Genomic DNA, 16,988 nt, shown 5'->3' with positions numbered 1-16,988 from the left:
AACTGCCGCCTGCTCCCCCTTTCCTGAAGAAACGCATACACAGACACTCACTCCATCAATCTCTCATATTTTTTTCCTTGCACAGATAATTTATAGTTGTGCCACCAAAACCGGGAAAGTACAGATTTGAATTTGACACTCTTAAGATCATGTGTAACACAGTTTGCAGGATTTGTGGATCACTAAATCAGTTTCTAAAGATAAACAACTGATTCTAGAGATATTTCTCAGGTGGAAAGACTTGCTTGTTAAAGCAGCGGTAAAAATCAATCTTCTCTGAAATCTTCTCTGAAAACTATTACAGAACCCATGGTGCTTAATCTGTCTGACAAAGTCTAAGCAGTTTTTTGGAGCTGCTGGAGTCACAGAACATGTGTTCAGTATTTCCCTCAAAGCAGTGAGCCGTATGGAAATCCTGTACATCAGATGATATTTCTACAAGAGAGAGAGAGAGAGCCCAAGCTTTGTGAGGCAGGATTTGAATTCAAAATTCGGAGAATTTACAGACTGTCATTGAAAAGTATTCTTTCTTAAAAGCAACATCCGAATGACGTGTTTTTAGTCTTTTATGTTTCTCTACAGAGGAATCCATAAAGCACTTGAGCAAATTTTTGTTGAAGTAAATTGTCCAGAACTAGGAATCCCTCGAGGGATGTCAGCACTTATACTCTTTCAGTGTGCAGCATGTGGTGGGAATCCACGTTCAAATAAAATCCTGCAAGATGGCCGTGAAGAACATAATGCATCTCTTTGATCTGAGGATTTTTTCTTTTTAGGTGCTTTCCATTACATTTCCCTTATGTCAGATTTCTTCCTGACTTTACTGTCATCATCTCTGACAAAAACACAGGGGAATACTGGAAGGAAATTGTTTAGATGAGATCTATCACAGTTCTAATTACTTTGCAGCTGTAAGCTGATGTAAGACTGACTGAAATTTCTACTTAATGTTGGTAACTAGTGGAATGTTCTTTTGTTTTAAATCAGTTTTGTAGTGATCACTGTGTTTTTAGCTGTTTTTCTCTAATTACAGGTATCATCTCACAAAGAGTAAACAATGTCTTGTCATATGATTGATTAGGTCTGCAATCAATGGACAGTGTAGAGATTCTAGGTTACTTCTGGATTCAGTCATCAATCTACCTCTAGCCTCAGATAGCAAATCATTCTGTAGAGCAGGGGTGTCAAACATAAGGCTCAGAGGCCAAAATCAGCCCGGCGAGCCTCCAATCTAGTCCACTGAATGGTTTTGAAGTTGTAAAGAGGACAAAAATTTTGGAATTTTAACTGTGTTTTGACTTCATATTTTTACTGCTTTCCTACTGATAAGATCCCCCCCTCCCCCGGTGCCATTTACATTACAACAAAGTAACAAAGTTATTGATTTTTATGTTTTACACAATAACCCAAAGAGTCATGCTGACAGGTTTCTTTTATTTACTACAGCACCATTTCTTTATCAAGTACAAAAAGCAAAATGTATTGTTGAAATCATGCTTCTTTTATTTGAAAATACCTCATTGATTAAGTATGTAGTTTAATTTCTGCATACCGACAGAAAGGGTAGTTTCATTGGTCCAGATAAAAAACAAAGTGGGCTATATTTGGCTCATGATGTAAAATGAGTTTGACATCCCTGCTTCAGAGGCTTACAGCCAGAGTGGTTCATACAGAAGTATCTGTGCTGGCCATTTCCCTCTAAACATTAACGCAATACAAGAAAGCCTCTATAATAGAACTTAACATTCAACATGTCTAAGATTTAATTTAGCGATGATGTGTTGTTTGCTGTCTGTTATTGGACTTTTATACAAGCTTTTCAACAGAAGAGTGTCCTTTTATTCAAAAGTTACCTGGAAAATGTGTGCAGTATCTTACTTAAAAGAAAATGTTGAAAGAAAGTACACAAAGCTTTGATGATGGAAAGTCTACAGCAGAATGACTTTTCTAACTGAAACAGATGCAGTCTGCTCTCCCTTTATTCTGCTTTTTAAACTGGTGTCCATCCATGGGCATTAAAAAGACTTGGTGTATGACACTGGAATCACACGATGTCAGTTTCCAGGAGGTGAAGTGGTCCACAGCTTTTAATGAGCCGAAATATCATAATTACTTTTATTCTGTGTGATGAAACTGGACAAGTGGAAGACCAAACAAATGATAGGCCTAAAAAGCTATCTACAGCAGAGGAATGTTAAAAATCCAGCGAAGACCTGACACATGAGCTGAGAGATGCATCTGGCCCTTCAGTTGACCCATGCTGAATCACAGTGATGAGTCCAAATGATGGGGTGGGATCATCGTGTGAGAGAAGGGAATCAAAGCAATACTATCTCAAAAGCATCTGATTAGCAACAGCTTTTTCAGCACAACAACGATCCCAAACACTCTGCCAGTGCAGTAAAAGCATATCTGGAACATTATCAGTCATAGATTGGCCTCCCCAGAGCTTGGACCTCAACATTACTGAAGCAGTGTGGGATAATCTAAAAGCAGCTAACATCCACAGAAGAGTTTTGAATATCCTTGATGCCCTCCAAGAAGCCCGGAGAACTATTCCTGAAGACTACAGAAAGAAATAACAAAAAAGCTACTTTAGAGACTTCAGGTTGTGTTGAAGAATACGGATGAACGTACCAAATATTGACATTTATGCTTGTTAGAATTGTAGAAACTCAGTTTTTGCCTTATATGCTGCATTTCCACGTTTGAATGTTACCCATAAAATATAAAGAAAGGCTTGGAACATTGTATCCTTTTTTTATTAACCTTCTTTGTAGTTGTAGTGTTTATCTGAGCTGGACTTTAACTTTGATGTAGGCTTTGTGTACATACACTGTGTTAGAGGTTTATTTGTGAGGGGCTGAAGTCGAAGGTTTATCTTGTTAACTGGTAATTATGTCACAATGCATTTCAAGACATGTTACAGATTAATACAAAAGTAATGAAATTAATAATGTAACAAATGACTCTCCAGGGATTAATTGACTAATCTAAAGCATAATACATTACTTTGAGTAACAACCCCGACAATGGTGGTCAGCACTGATGCCTCACAGAAAGTGTGTTTCTCTTGAGTTTGAAAAAGGCTTTGTCATCAAGTTTATATATTCATGTGTTCTGTCTGAGACCACCTTTGGTTTTGGTGATGGCAGCAGTTTTGGCCTGTTGGTCCAGACACTAATACAGACGGTAATATGTTAATTGAAATGGATTTACATTAAATTTGATTGAGAAATTTACTAATTTCTGGCTGGTACTTTTTAGGCAAATAAGCTGCATAAACAAGTAATTTATTGCTCTTAAATAAATCAGAATATCGACCAGAGAATTGACTGGAAAATAAAATTAAAAAGGTTGAAAGCCATGTCGGTACAAGGGGTGAAAATGGATTAATTGCTTTGTGGGTGCAAATCAATAGGATGCAAATAAATGGAACAGCATGATACAACTGTGCACAACATTCAAGAAAAACAACTACTTTCAAGGCTCCAATGCTGCCTGAGGAAAACCTTTAAACGTGTTAATTATCCTGCATTAGTATAAAAGCTTATTGCGATATTGTATAACGACTCTTCATGTGGTTTATTGATTTTTTTTCCTGCTGCCAAGTACTTCAATAGCTTTCATCACTTGTATTAAAGTGATTTCCAACATTTTCATTAGAAAATATTTTTAAAAAAATCAATTACATGACAGATTTTCTCATCTTTGTTCTGCTTCGATAAATACTCTGCCATTTAATCAAACCAGCCTTTTTGTCATTACGGCTGACCACTTCAATGTGAGACGGATCATAATAATAGTTACTTGGTTTGATCTGTAAGCAGTGTGATGAACAAGACTCCAGACATTTATGAGGAAAAAAACTCAATACACAGCTTTGTGAAAGCCCTTCAACAACCAGCTATTTCTTTTTTCTTTTATACTTTATATTTTTTCCACGTGTGTACCACTGCTGTCTGAAATTTAAAATTCATAGAGGAATGTTAAATAATTAACAGCAGCATCCTTAACTTAAAACATCCTACAGGAGAGAAAAAATATGGATTAAAAGTGCGGAGGAGGGATTTCTTTTAAAAGGCCACAATAGTTTTTGTATCTGTGCATGGGAATTATCCAAAGTAGTTATTCAGAAACATAATTACTAATTTCCATCAAGAGAAGGGACAATGTAGTAATTAACCTTAACATTTTACATCATAGAAAGTTCTCCTTTTCTCAAATGCAGCTTTGATATTTCCTATTTCGTGAGTCAGTTACTCGATATTTTTTATTAAATCAGCGGGTATGCTGTTTTTCCAGGCTCTTGTAACTTGCATCAATGCGTGAAATCTCATGAATAAATATTAAGGACCAGCCAAATAATAAACCCCCACAATAATATCTTCTTTTCCCTGAAGATATTAACTTTGTAGTTTTTAAACTCACACCTGGCAAAAGTTTACCACATATGTATTAACTTTGCTGTTTTGCAAATAAAACTGGACTGATGGGCTTAAAAATGTACTTCCCAATCGAGGCGCATGTGAGAATGCAAATGTTAAAGGCGGTAGGGTTAGCAGTCAGCTGCTCTGCTTTTCATTGCCATACCCCTGTGAGAGACTGACACCCTGTCCAGCTGAGACCTCTGCAAGCCCCAAGTTGGATAACATTAAATATACTACACAATAAAGTGCAAAAAGGTGAGAGGTCTGAATAGCTCCCAAGGCAACTCTGTATGAAAAAAAACTCCCACACAACCCCCACCCCCCAAAAAAATCTAAATGAGTTTCCACTTCCAAAAATCTCATTCAGACTTTTTTTTTTTTTTTTGAAGTTTATAAAGCTTCTTTCAGCCCACTGAGTCTGATTTATTTTACTGTTAACCTGGGCGATTTATTTCGCCACATGAAAATTTATTTCGCACATTAATTGGTCTCTCCACTGTCTCCTCCTACTTTTACACTTGTAAAGGTCACCACAGTGTCTGCCTCCGCTCAACAGGCTCATATTAAGTAGTCGCTTGGGCTGTTTGGGCCAAAGTCCCCTGAATTAGCTACCATAAACTACACGCATACGTTCACTGAATGTGTAAAAAGTGACTCAGGCAGTTATCCATAGAAGAGAACCCATTCAATATTCACTCCATTGATGGATTTAAGTATAGGCTGACCCCTGCATTCAACAAAGCTGTAGGTTTGGGGATTAGGAAGAAATGCAGAGCATGGATTGAGTTTGGGATTTGGGCATGGTAATTAATTTAATGTGTGTGTGTGAGACAGCTACATATGCAGAAAGAGGATTTATAGTAGAGTCTGTACTGGATTAACTGCTAAATAAGCTAAAGTCGCTTTAGCGCTTCAGACACATACGTTTGAAGAAGGTCAGTGTACTATTAAATTTATATTCATCAGAGTGAGGTCAATCATATTTAATGGTCTGATTTCTCTAACAGGCAGCATCTCTCTCTCTCTCTCTCTCTCTCTGTGTGTGTGTGTGTGTGTGTGTGTGTGTGTGTGTGTGTGTGTGTGTGTGTGTATACTACAAAACAGCATCATCCGTTTCCCAACCAATTAGCATGCATTTTCACACTGTTTACAAATAAGTAGCTGCATGCTGTAGTACACCTCAAGACAAATGCATGGAGCATAGCACCATGTTTTTGACATTGAGATTCTCCCAGTAAGTGGTTTAAATACATATTTTTATAATTTGATATTAGAATAAAACAACCAAAACTTTCTTCTTCGTCTTCACTGTGTAGGTATTGTTAAAGTATATTTCACCGATAGCAGTTACAGTAGCAAATCAATTCAAACAATCAATTTTTTTTGAAGATATTATTTGAACCAGCATATCTTCATGCTTAAATGTCCAGTCCTGTATGAAATATGACTGATAAAAGAAGAGAGCTGGCTGCTATGATGGTGAGAAGGAAAGTAGGTATTTTGTATGTACAGGTCCGGAGACTGATTCAAACTGTTTGCCTATGGTGTAGATAGGGAGAGAAACTGAGTAGGGTTAATCTTAAGGGAAGAGTATGTGAATGTTGGGAATGTGCAGGATCATGAGTTTGAAGCTGGACAAATTCTGATGTAAGTTAGAAGAGAAGGAAGAATTCTAGAGGAAGCTAGAGAGTATCCGCAGAAGTGACTGGAGAAGACTTCAATGGACACACAGGTGAAGGGAATAGAGGTAAAAGAAAGGTGTTGGGTAGATATGTTAAAGAGATGAATGTGGAAGGATGGATTAGTGAATTTTGTGGAAAAAAAATGAAATGACTGTGGTTAACAAGTATGTCAAGAAGAGGTAGGAACATAGAGTGATGTTGATGTGTAAGAGTAAAGGAAGGTGCACGCAGGAGCCTGCATGTAGCTAGGCAGCATCAGCTGGTAGGGTGGTTTTAGAAATCAAGCAGAGGAAGTCAGTGAAAGAGGCAAAGATTAAAGTTGAAATCGAAGAAGGAAGAACAGACATCGGGTAGAAATTCTGAGTGGTGGTGAAGAGATACCAGAGGACTGAAGTGGAGAAAGAAAACTACCAAGAAGGTATCTGGTGTTGCTGGTGAATTGAGGAAATACAGCAAAGTATTCAAAGAGGTTAGCAAAGACAACGGGAGGACAGTCAGGAAGATGAAGAAAGTAGACGGAAATAGTGGGAGCCATGCTTCCTCGGCTGCAACACCCCACTGTCTAACAGGAGACACATCAACAACCCATCTGAACAAAGGAAACAATAGATTATTTCCTGTGTCTCTAACTTCCACCCCAAAACTGTCACCATGAGCTGGAGCTCAAACAATGGAAGAACTTATTTACAGACTATTGTCACGGGATGGGTCACTGACTCAGTGTTTTGTGGTTTATTTTGTATTTTTGAGTCACTTATGTTAAAGTTGTGATGATAAGTTCCTTTGTTATTCTTATTTAAGGTTTAGTTGAGTTTTGGTTTGCCATTATTATCATCTGTCTCATGAGTTTTTGTGTTTTGTTTCTTGTCTAGTTTGTTATGTGATTTAGCTCTGTGTGTTCCCTATTGTCAAGCTTCTGTTGTCATTTCTACGTCTCATATTTCCTGTTTTATTTTGGCGGGGCCTACTGTGCCGTTGTTATTGTTTTTATTTTCTCTTCCCAGTAGCGTCATTAGGTTCATGTGTATCAGCTGTTTCCTCATGTGTTTTCACTTCCTCTAATCACACCTTGTGTGTATTTAGTCTGTGTGTTTCTGTTCACATTGTCAGGTTATCTGTTTTACGCTCCACAGTGGTTAAAGTCAGTCATAGTTTCTTCATAGGTGTTCATAGTTTGCAACTGCCTTCAACCCGAGTAAAGGCTCGCTTTGTGTTGAAACCAGCTGTACCTCTCTGCATCTGGTTTTGGGTCCTGTACCTAATACACTGGCAAACCCCGTTGTGACAACTACACATTTTTAGGAAAATTATCCATCTAAATTCAAAACGCTGCAACAAACCCACTCTACCTGGAATCTTTCAACACCTTCCTAACGACTTGACTTCATATTTTTAAATTTACTTTTTTGATTTATTTTTTCAGCCTGAGTTCCACCCACAACTTGAAATTTCCATCCCTTGTTAGATTTAGACTCCACAGACTGACTTAAAACCCTTATCAACTGGTGCAGTGATGGTGCCCAGTTTAAAGCCAGATCCATGCAATTCCCTAAACTCGAAAGAAGGTAAAATGGAAAAAAAATATGAATTAAATTGGCCTAAAGCTTTTGGAATGGCTGAATAAAGTTAAACATGTCTGAATGACAGAAACACTAAATATCTCATTTGTACTAATATATATATATATATATATATATATATATATATATATATATATATATATATATATATATATATATATATATATAGAGATATAGAGATATATATATATATATATATATATATATATATATATATATATATATATATATATATATATATATATAGAGATATATATATATATAGAGATATATATAGAGATATATATATAGATATATATATATAGAGATATAGATATATAGAGATATATATATATATATATATATATATATATATATATATATATATATATTAGGGGTGCAACGATACACAAAATTCACGGTTCGGTTCGATACTTTGGTGTCACGGTTCGATATTTTTTCGATACAAAAAAAAATGTTCATGCCTTTTTAATTTGTCATTTATTAAAATTATAAATATATATTTTAACACAAAAGTACAGTTTTTAAATTTAACCCTAACCCTTGTGCGTGTTGTTTTTTAGCTCGTCATATTGCAGCCACAGAAATTATTTTGTCCATGAAACCATAAAGCTGCACTTTCTTTTTGCCTTATAGTCTGATTTGTCATAACTTCTCCGTTTTGTGGTAAGCTTTTCTTTGGCTGTCACTTCTTCACCCTGACCTGTCTTATTTGGCTCAGCAGAACTAAAATATATATCTGTCTGTGAAGGTTCTCAATCATCCAGGTCATCGTAGTGAAATATATATCCTGCCGCACTCACATAAGCTCAGCGATTCTCTGCGCGATCAACCTCTCACATGTTTAAGCTGCGGGAGATTTCACTTGTCATGTTTGCATAGTAAGCTAACAATTAATAAGACGATGTCAGAGGAATTGGTGCACAAATTATCATCACTCACAGATCAGTGCTGTCGCTCTCTATACACAGTTCGCGCGATTGCAAAGTGAAAGCAAAAAAACAAGCGCAAATTCAAACACGATTTCAATATGTCACATATTGACAGTGGCTCACCCAATGACATAATTACCCAGCTACATTTCTGAAAGAATGCAAAAGCATTGACATATATTTTTCCTTCCTACAATAGCCCGACAGGCAGGGGAGAGATAGCCCCGGGACGTCGGGCTAGCGATACTGCGAGCCCTGTATCTGATTGAGGAATCACTCATCTTTGGAAAAGAGAGTTTATTACAGAGAAATGTCTCTTTCCAAAATAAAAGCTATACTATCCGTTTCTTCTGGGCTATATTCTCAGCAGCATATTAAACATATCAGGTCTCCATAAGGAGAATCCTGTGCTAACAGCTGTCTAAATGACTCGGCTAAAGTTTGTAGCATGCATGCTTGTTTTTGTCTTTGCACTAGGATGATGTCGGTGTAAATGTGCAGTCATATTCGTTGTGTTCCCACTAGTGCTTTCAGGTTAATCTCGTTGAAATAACCTTAACGCCACAACACGGCAAATCTCCGTTAACGAGCTACCCTATACAGAGGGGCTAGACGGCCAACACGTTAACGAGCTAACTGCGCTAACACACTAGCTCCCACCCATGTAATTGAGCATTGCATGGCACATCCAACATACTGTTTTACTTTAGTCCATGACTCGCTTACCTTCAGGGTCATACGTCACATGAAAACCAAAATAATTCCAAACACCAGATCTGAATGAGGGTGGGGAGGTCCACTTCTGTCTCGCTAGCTTGCCCTGCGCTCTTCCTTCTGACCATCCTGTCTGTGTTGAGTGCTCAGTGAATCTGCGTTCGACTACTCCGCCTAGGCTGCACTCTCGAGCCTAGGCGGAGTAGTCAAATGCAGATTCACTGAGCGCTCAACACAGACAGCATCGTCAGAAGGAAAGTTGATAAAATAAATTACAAATTTTGTATTGTTCTTTTTTTTTCTCCCCTTTGGTTTTCTTTCTTTCTCTCCCCCTCTTTCTTTCATTCTTTCCCCCTGTCCTATCCCACAGTCATGTCTGTCCCGTTTGCAACTGAAAATAAAATAAATTCATAATTATAATAAAGGTCAATCAAATGGACCAATATGATGATCCACTTAAAATAAATCCTCTTGGCATCTTTCTTGGCCTCAAGACAACAATTCTGATGGCTATAGATCCAAACGGGACACAAAAAAAAAAAAAAAAAAAAAAAAATTGAAAAAAAAAAAAATTGAAAAAAATTGTATTGTTCGATACATATGCGTACCGAACCGAAAGCACTGTATCGAACGGTTCAATATCGATACGAATATCGTTGCACCCCTAATATATTGTAATGACCTGGCTGGGGTTGTTAGCCAGGTGCATTCTGGGTATTGTGTTGTCTGTGTTTTCTATCGTTCTGCTAGTTCCTATGTGTTTGATTCGCATGTTGTGTTAGTGTTATGTTAATGTAAGCCACAGTGAAGTTGATGTGTATTCTGTGGAGTGGGTTGAATTGGCATGGTTGGCTGACACCGTGACTCTATGTGGTGGTAGCGTGAAAGGGGTTCGGTGTCAGCAGCGTTACGTTGGGTGGAAAAAGATGGTAAATAAATGACTGGTGTGAACCACTACTGCCTCCTGCTGGATCATTTGGGGATTATCAGTCTGCTGCTGAGACGCTCGGGGTCGTGCGGTGTATGAGGCACGAGCACTCTCCATTTGCTGTGAAGTTTAGCGATAGCTGCTAGCGCCCCGCTAGCCGTTTTAGCTAGTGAGCAGTTTAGCCAGTTTAGCTCCACTAACCCACGGTCGTTACAATATATATATATATATATATATATATATACATACACACACACACATGTCAGTGATCATAAATACTCAGATATCTGACGACTGCTTGCCACCCAGCATAATCACTGCAGTAGAAGTTCTAGTGGCTTTTGAAGTCACAGCTTGGGATTCAATGCAAGTCTCAGAATGGCTCAACAGGGAAGCTTAAAGATGCTTAAACTCAGCTGGAATCCCTGCTGCCCTGCTGGAATAATCACCTTATTGTAGTGGAAGTTTTGTGCGTCCATTTAACCCAGGGACCTGAGTTATCCAGAGAAAAGACTGCTGGCAGGGCATTGCAGACAAAGTACTATCCAGACAAAGTGTAGTTTGAAAGCCATTAACATAATAGCCATAGTTTGGAAGATTATTTCTCCAAAAAGAGAAATGTGATAGGAATTGAAAGCATAGTATCTGATCAAAACCGGTCCCCTCAAACGTGATGTATACTCATCAATGCTGCCTATCTGCCCTGGTTGCTGCAGTTGAGTTTCGAATGTAATGTCAAACTCCCCTCAGAGGACAGACTGATGTCTTCATCAATTAGGTGATGGAACTGTGGTCTTTCTCTTCACTTCCTGTGTGCCTTTAGGGCCTTGCTGGATGTTATTATAAAAACGATGATAGCTTCATTAGCATGCAAGGATATCAACTAGAAAAGAAACCTAATATGGGTGGCTGTAGCTCAGGTGGCAGAGCAGGTCAGCCACTAATCAGAAGGTCGGTGGTTCGATCCCAGGCTGCATCCTGGCTGCATGCCAAATATCCTTGGGCAAGATACTAACCCCGTGTTTGCCTACTGGTGGTGGTCAGAGGGCCCGGTGGCGCCTGTGTCCGGCAGCCTCGCCTCTGTCAGTGCGCCCCAGGGCAGCTGTGGCTACAATGTAGCTTGCTATCGCCAGTGTGTGAATGTGTGTGTGAATGGGTGGATGACTGAATGTAGTGTAAAGCGCTTTGGGGTCCTATGGACTAGAAAAGCGCTATACAAATGCAGGCCATTTACCATATATGTACACTCTTAGAAGGGATGTGTTAAAATTGACACATCATGTGTTAAATTTTAACACATGTGCTGCATCAGATTAGGGACAACACATGATGTGTCAGTTTTAACACAATTAATGTGTCTGCTCCTTTAACACATCTTCTGTGTTAAAAAATGTAAACACAAAGATGTGTTATTTTGACACAAAGATGTGTTAAAATGTGTACATTTCAATTTTTTTTAAAAAAGGAGAAAAAAGATGGGTATATATTATACATTTATTGAATTCCATTTTTTATTTGGCATATTATAAATCATTACAAACTGAATGAACAACAGCTGTCAGAATCTTTTCAATTAAAATGTTTTAAATTCAATTTTAGCCAAAGCTATATCACAATTTTTACTTTACAAAATCAAACAAAATTCATATCTGACTAGCTTTCTATCTCTCTAGATCATAAAAATGTCAAAAAAATTTGAGGGCAATCATATATATGATTGCCCTTTTTTCAATTTTTTCAATATATATATAATGTTCTGATATAATCCAGACAATACATGAATTAAAATTTTTAAAGGTAACAATTGTCATCTTCAACAAATTGTCAACATTTAACAAATGTGCAGTTGCATGCAAACAGAAAAACATACATTTTGGCGAATATAGCATCCAGGTTATACAATTTTGTACCTTGGGTTTAAATACGAAAATCAAAAATTTCAGCCAATCAGTTCATATTGTCTGACCTTTCCACTGCATAGGCATAAAAATGGTCAGTCCTGATAAGCAGTGTATTTGACAAAGATGCCAAATGAGGTTTCTCACCTCTGTGAACAGAGACTCTCTACATTTTGGACAGGTGAACATTTTACTTGCATCCTTTAATCTGTGCAATCAGCTCCAGTACTTTGGTTTTCCTTTGGGTGGACAGCGGCAGGTCATAGACAAACTCAAAGAAGGTGAAGACGGAGCCAAGTGGTGCTGGATAGGACAAGTTACATACCCAGTACAGTTTGAAAAGCTTATCCACAGCACACGTCAGGCCATCATTCAGAGAAATGGTTACTCTGTCATTCTTAGCAACAATGATGTACTGCCTGGTTGCCCTCTTTAGATCACCGATGCATATCAGCTGGGGTTGGTGTGTTGTGGATGATGCTTCAGGATCACTGCAAAGCGATGCAATACTTGTTCCAGGCTTGGAGATGGGGAAGATAAAGATAGTATTCAGTGAGGTGTAGACAAATGCTTTCCTCAGGTAAATACCATGAGAACTTTACTGAATACATACCAGTGCAAAAAAGGCTGCAACGACTGGCACCAACTGGTGGGAGTAGGTGTGTTAACACATGGCGGGGGGGTTCTTGTTTCCAGGGCAGCTACTGATTTGAGCTTCGGAATGATACTGGCTTCTAGGGCTGCCACGATTTGTCGACTAGTCACGATTACGTCGACTATCAAAATCGTCGACGACTGATTTAATAGTCGACGTGTCGTTTGAAGCTTTGTAAGATCGCAAAAGACGCAGGAATAATAGCAGGATTTAAGAGTGTAATAACGGACTGAAACAGAAGATGGCAGCACAGCATGTACAAGGATGCCAGCTGCCGTTAAACCCCGAAGAAGAAGAAGAAGCAGCTGTGTCCCAGAATTCATAGCGCGGCCCAGCTTAGTTTCCAACAATGGCGGTAGCTAGTTAGTTTTAATATTACTCTTATTATTCTTTCTGGGTCACAAAATAAACGTTTAACATATTTTCAGGCGAGAATGTAGCTGTGTAAACCTCAAATATCTGCTCAGTTTATCAAGACACCACATATTTTCAAAAGCGCTCCGACGTTTTCGGAGACGTCTGTTACCCACTAGCTCGATAGCTAGCCGGGGGCTAGGTCACTAGCGCCGTGAGAACACCGGACTCCCGGCAAATTGTTTTCAAACCCACCGCCGTCTTTCGCGACTCAGGTTAAATATATATGAGTCACTTAGATAAATTAAAAATGTTGTTGTTTGGCTTTTTTTTTTTTTTTTTTTTTTTTTTTAGTATTTTATTTGTTCCTGAGTAAATCGGTTTGGCTGAGATTAAAGTTATAGTTTTTACACAGCTGAATAAACGTCAAGCAGACAGCTGATCATCAGAAGTGTGAGATGCTGGAGAATATACTCCGGTGTCCTGTTATATTTTAGATAGCAAGGAGTTTATTAAACTTTACCGAAACAATCTGCAAATTTCATTAAAATTGAATAAACTATCATCTTGTCTTTATTTTTAGTTAGCACCTTAAAAGCTTAAAGCTGTAAGCTAATGATAGTTATATAAGAGCAGATGCTGCTGGTGCAATAAGCTGTAGTTTTACGTCCAGTGGATGATGATCTGATTAGTCGACTAATCGCATAAATAATCGGTGACTAGTCGACTATCAAAATAATCGTTTGTGGCAGCCCTACTGGCTTCCCATTTTCGCAAAAAGAGGTCCACCTTTCCTCCTGTAAGATTGCCAAACTCCAAGTCCAGCCTACGGAAATAAAAGAAGTGTTTACGTTTAAAATGAAGCATTAAATACATTAAATCAAAAGTACATTCTGTCCATTTGGTAGCTGTATGGCTAAAATCAAACTTTACAGTATCACATTTCTGTTACCCATTCCACATCAAGCTTACCTACACAGTGAAACAACAATTTACTTGGAGTGGTATTTGAATACAAGTCCATTATTCCTTAATTTTAGCTATGATTTGGGTCCCATCAGACCCTGAGAAAAAATTAGGACTTTTTAGCTGATGTTCAACTTTCTAGCAGACAATTTCTTATGTTGTCTGTCTGCGGTTTGTCCTGTAGAGCTTTTTTGTTGAAAATAGTGCTGCTGAAAGCAGTTTCATACAGATTTAGGTGATTTTTTGTAGGGTTTTCACTTCCACGAGCAGCACTTTCTGCATTGTCATTTGATGTCCCTACTATTAGATAGTCATTTGGTGGTACGACTAAGATTTTGGACCATGTGAAAAGTGATGCTCATTGTAATCAGTGCGCAGGGAGTAATGATCAAACTCTGAAGTTATAAAACTTTCAAAATATTCACTAGGAGCTCATAAACATACCTCCAAATGTATCGACTCCTGTTACATACTTTGTATGCAAAACACAACTGAGTGGAGAAGGAGTACATAAACCATTACCAGAGAACCAAGCAACTTACCAGACTTGGCATGTCCAAAAACCGTGGGTACTCTCCGAATATTCCAGGCTCTGAGACTGGTGTATGTTTCCTCCATGCCTGACATGATAATTGGAAGGTTCTCAGCTGAGGGCCGCAATAACTTGGGTGACCCACTCATCTGTGCTGCTGGTATTCCCATCCTCTCGCCTGAGCTTCTTGTCTTCACCACAGTCATCTGTCACTCTTCGCTTCTTATAACGTCTCTGCCCCTGGTCGAGATTCCGTCTAAGGTTGCGCAGTTTAGTCTCTAGGAATCCACAATGAGAGACTGGATCATAATAATGCTCCTGAGGAAGAAAGGACAGAGGTATATGGGTAACAGCTGAGCAATTTTAACTGAGAAAAAAAGCTCTAATAAATAATTAGATAAAGGTTACACGATACACAGTAAGTGGGAACAAGTGCAATTTACAGTATGTAGTGGAATTTACATTATTAAAATGCTAAATTTACTTACAAATCCTTCCCCCTGTCCTGCCACTTAAGGGTGGAAAAGTGGTGAGGATGCTTTTTGCTACAGTTAGCTTCTCTGCACTAAGAGGGTAACTGGAAAACAAACTTTTTTACTTCTGTGCACTTCAACATTTTTAAAGGAAAACATTCATTGCAAAATTTTAACAAAGTACAGTAAAGTGCTATACTTACTAACCACACCTCTCCACCAAATCCCCAATGCACGTCTTCACAAGGAGCCTCCTCGATGGCACCGACAGGTTTCATACTCCTTAAGAATCTGTGGGGCTTTCCTGAGTGACTTCAGGGGTTGACTTTGTTCTTCTGTGGTAATGGTAGACTGTGTAAAGGCAACACCAGACACTTTACCTCTCTGCAATAATCTTCAAAGTCATGACAGCAAATTTCTACAGAGCATAAAAGCACGAGTTTACTCAAAAAGCTGCAGCAGAAGAAGGCGGTTTCTTAACTACGTGATTATAACGCAATGACTAAAAGAAATTCTGAATAATAAATAAATTGATTTTATCTTCTAGTTGCTACTTGGTGAATAAATCTGATCCTGACTAATAGTGATGTCTGATGTCTGTGGCACTGCTGACAATAAGAATTTTTTTTTTACAAATTTCTTTCTCATCTATAAAAGTGGTTACAAGGACTTTGACAGATTCTAAGTTGTCATATGTGTGCTGAAAAAATGAAACACATGGCTAAATAAGTAAGATAATTTGCATGGTCAAGTTGCTGTTGTTTGGTTTTTTAAATAACACTGACTATTACTTCCTCAGAAGTTCTGCATAAAAAAGAAACTATATCAGAGCATGTTTCCAGCAATAAGCCTTAAAAAAGAATGTGCACATACTTTAGTTAATCATACTAGATCCAAAAACTGCTTTAACTGCTTGAAAAAATAATTATCTCTGTCAATATGAGGTATATTTCATGTTAAAGTTACTCAGTCTTTATTCCTATTCTCTGCTAGTAAACGAATGGTCGCGGTGATAACTACATTTGCTATATTCAGAGCTAACGACAATATTGTCATTTTACTCAACACTGCTACGGTTAGGTGCTGACTCTGGCGTTGCTCATAGACAACATAATGCCTGTCGGAGCCGCTAGCCAACTACCACACTGGTTCTAAGAGCAATTTCTGAATACTCTAATACATAAATAAAGTAAATAGATAAATACATGAATAAAGTAATACATAAAAATACTACCAAAACACATTAACTCTAATGGAGTATGGCATGAAATCCAAGAACTAATAATAAAATTAAGAGTAGGATATGTTAGCAAGACTGTTACATTAAGGTTAGTTAGGTATAGTTAAGCAGTAATTAACTTAAACTCTAAACTCCTATATTTTATATAAATTCACATTCTTCCAGAAACCCGGCATATTTTCAGTACATTAAGATAAACTGGTAAATGATACTTACTGTAAGGTCTGACAACATACCAGGCGACGTAACCTCCATCTTTGTCTCCTTTGTCTCAGTGGCGCGAAAGATAGCGCCCCCTTCCCGCCGCCGGTATGTCATGTTGCTGGGCAGAATTTGTTTCAATTTTAAGCATGTGTGTTCTTACTCATTTCATTTTCTACTTTTGCTTCAATTATATTCACATGTTATGGTCAAAATTAAGCCTGTTCTTTGTGGATACTTATGCTTATAGTATAGCCATGGCCATTAATTGGTATGCCATACATATTGAGAAATAAAAAATTAATCCTCTTTCAGAATTTTAGTACACCATACACACCTTGGTCCACATTACATTATAAAATGTTTTATTTGTTGAAAGTAATGAGGAAAGGATTAAGGAAAA

General features: G+C 37.9%; 1 long non-coding RNA gene across 2 annotated transcripts; it reads right to left on the bottom strand.

Annotated features, from left to right (window-relative positions):
- Window positions 1-11,989: 11,989 nt before the first annotated feature.
- On the bottom strand, window positions 11,990-16,728 carry LOC143414087 (uncharacterized). Of its 2 annotated transcripts, none has more exons than XR_013094643.1 (5): window positions 16,601-16,728; window positions 15,160-15,495; window positions 14,682-14,989; window positions 12,778-13,999; window positions 11,990-12,684 (listed from the first exon to the last, which is right to left on the bottom strand). It is a non-coding gene; the product is annotated as an uncharacterized LOC143414087 (long non-coding RNA). The 2 variants fall into 2 exon arrangements; XR_013094644.1 differs by having other exon boundaries at window positions 14,682-14,949.
- Between the last annotated feature and the right edge of the window lie 260 nt (window positions 16,729-16,988).

Source organism: Maylandia zebra, linkage group LG19, assembly GCF_041146795.1.
Source record: "Maylandia zebra isolate NMK-2024a linkage group LG19, Mzebra_GT3a, whole genome shotgun sequence".
NCBI classification, from domain to species: domain Eukaryota; kingdom Metazoa; phylum Chordata; class Actinopteri; order Cichliformes; family Cichlidae; genus Maylandia; species Maylandia zebra.
This window is presented reverse-complemented; position numbering and strand designations above follow the sequence as displayed.